Below are 2548 nucleotides of genomic sequence, written 5' to 3'. Positions count from 1 at the left end.
GCTGCCATCCTTGGAGAGACTCCCCTCGCTCATTTCTGCCTGGGAGAATCCACCGCCATCTGCCATCATGGTGAACTTCACGGTAAATCAGATCCGGGCCATTGTAGACAAGAAAGCCAACATCCAAAACATGTCCGTCATCAACCACGTGGACCAGGCAAGTCTACGCTGACTGACTCCCTGGTCTGCAAGGCCGGCATCATTGCCTCCACCCGGGCCAGAGAGACCCATTTCACTGACACTAGGAAAGATGAGCAGGAACGCTGCATCACAATCAAGTCCACCACTATATCCCTCTTCTACAAGCTCTCCAAGAATGATCTGAACTTCATCAAGCAGTGCAAGGATGGTTCTGGCTTCATCAACCTCATTGACTTGCCTGGGCACGTGGACTTCCTTCCAAGGTGACGGCTGCCCTCCGTGTCACAGATGGCGCCCTGGTGGTGGTGGACTGTGTGTCCGGTGTGTATGCACAGACGGACACGGTGCTGCAGCAGGCCATCACTGAGCACATCAAGCCCATGCTGTTGATGAACAAGATGGACCGGGCCCTGCTAGAGCTGCAGCTGGAATCTGACAAGCACTACCAGATGTTCCAGCGCATCGTGAAGAATGTCAATGTCATCGTCTCCACCTACAGAGAAGGTAAGAGCAGCCCCATGGGCAGCATCATGATTGATCCTGTCCTTGGCACAATTGGCTTTGGGTGTGGCCTCCATGCCTGGGCCTTCACTCTGAAGCAGTTTGCTGAAATGTATGTGGCCAAGTTTGCTGCCAAGGGTGAGGGCCAGCTGGGGCCTGGTGAGTGGGCCAAGAAAGTGGAGGACATGATGATGAAGCTCTGGGGTGACCCGTATTTTGATCCTGCCAATGGCAAGTTTAGCAAGTGTCCCACCAGCCCTGATGGTAAGAAGCTGCCGCAGACGTTCTGCCAGCTCATCCTGGACCCTATATTTAAGGTGTTTGTTGCAATTATGAACTTCAAGAAACAGGAGACGGCCAAACTGATATTAAGCTTGATATTAAGCTGGACAGCAAAGACAAGGACAAAGAAGGGAAACCCCTCCTGAAGGCTGCGATGCACCGCTGGCTGCCTGCTGGGCACGCTCTGCTGCAGATGATCACCATCCACCTGCCTTCACCTGTCGCTGCCCAGAAGTAACGCTGAGAGCTGCTGTACTAAGGGTTCCCAGACAACGAGGTAACCATGGGTATTAAAAGCTGTAACCCCAAAGGTTCCCTCATGATGTACATTTCCAAAATGGTGCCACCTCTGACAAAGGTCATTTCTATGCCTTCGGACGTGTCTTCTCGGGACTGGTGTCTACTGGCATGAATGTCAGGATCATGGGTCCCAACTACACACCCGGAAAGAAGGAGAACCTGTACCTGAAGCCCATCCAGAGACCTATCCTGATGATGGGCCACTATGTGAAGCCAACTAAGGACATGCCGTGCAGGAACATTGTGGGACTGGTGGGTGTGGACCAGTTTTTGGTGAAGACTGGCACCATCACCACCTTTGAGCATGCCCACAACATGTGAGTGATGAAGTTCAATGTCAGCCCTGTGGTCAGGGTGACCATGGAGGCCAAGAACCCTGCTGACCTGCCCAAACTGGTGGAGGGCCTGAAGCAGCTGGTCAAGTAAAACCCCATGGTGTAATGCATCATTGAGGAGTTGGGTGAGCACATCATCCCAAGTGCTTGCAAGTTGCACCTGGAAATCTGCCTGAAAAACCTGGAGGAGGACCATGCCTGCATCCCCATCAAGAAATCAGACCCAATGGTCTCCTACCGGGAGATCGTCAGCAAGGAGTCCAATGTACTCTGCCTCTCCAAGTCCCCCAACAAGCACAACTGGCTGTACATGAAGGCCCAGCCCTTCCCTGACGGCCTGGCTGAGAACATCGACAAGGATGAGGTGTCAGTTTGCCAGAAGCTCAAGCAGAGGGCCCCCTACCTGGTGGAGAAGTATGAGTGGGATGTGGCCAAGGCCTACAAGATCTGGTGCTTTGGGCCTGATGGCACTGGCCCCAACATTCTCACTGACATCACTAAGGAAGTGCAGCACCTCAACGAGATCAAGGACAGTGTGGTGGTCAGCTTCCAGTGGGCTACCAAAGTGGGGACGCTGAGTGAGGAGAACATGTGGGGCGTGCACTTCGACATGCACGCTGTGACTCTGTATGCAGACGCCATCCACCACGGAGGTGGTCAGATTATCCCCACGGCCCAGCACTGCCTCTACGCCAGTGTGCTGATGGCCCAGCCCTGCCTCATGGAGCCCATCTACCTTGTGGAGATGCAGTGTCCAGAACAAGTGGTCGGCAGCATCTACGGTGTCCTCAACAGGAAGCAAGGCCACATCTTTGGGGAGTCACAGGTGGCTGGCATCCCCATGTTTATGGTGAAGGGCTACCTGCCTGTCAATGAGTCCTTTGGCTTCACAGCTGACCTGAGGTCCAACACCGGTGGCCGGACCTTCCAATATCCCTCATGAACATAAATGCAAAAATTCTCAACAAAATCTTAGCCAACAGAATCCA

At 53.5% G+C, this 2548-nt stretch overlaps 1 pseudogene; it reads left to right on the top strand.

The window, feature by feature from the left end:
- The first annotated feature begins 67 nt into the window (after positions 1-67).
- On the top strand, positions 68-2502 carry LOC102842498 (annotated as a pseudogene).
- Positions 2503-2548: the final 46 nt, after the last annotated feature.

This window comes from Chrysochloris asiatica, unplaced genomic scaffold, assembly GCF_000296735.1.
Source record: "Chrysochloris asiatica unplaced genomic scaffold, ChrAsi1.0 scaffold00067, whole genome shotgun sequence".
Classification (NCBI taxonomy): domain Eukaryota; kingdom Metazoa; phylum Chordata; class Mammalia; order Afrosoricida; family Chrysochloridae; genus Chrysochloris; species Chrysochloris asiatica.
The sequence above is the reverse complement of the archived record's forward strand: the minus strand, read 5'-3'. Positions and strand labels throughout refer to the sequence as shown.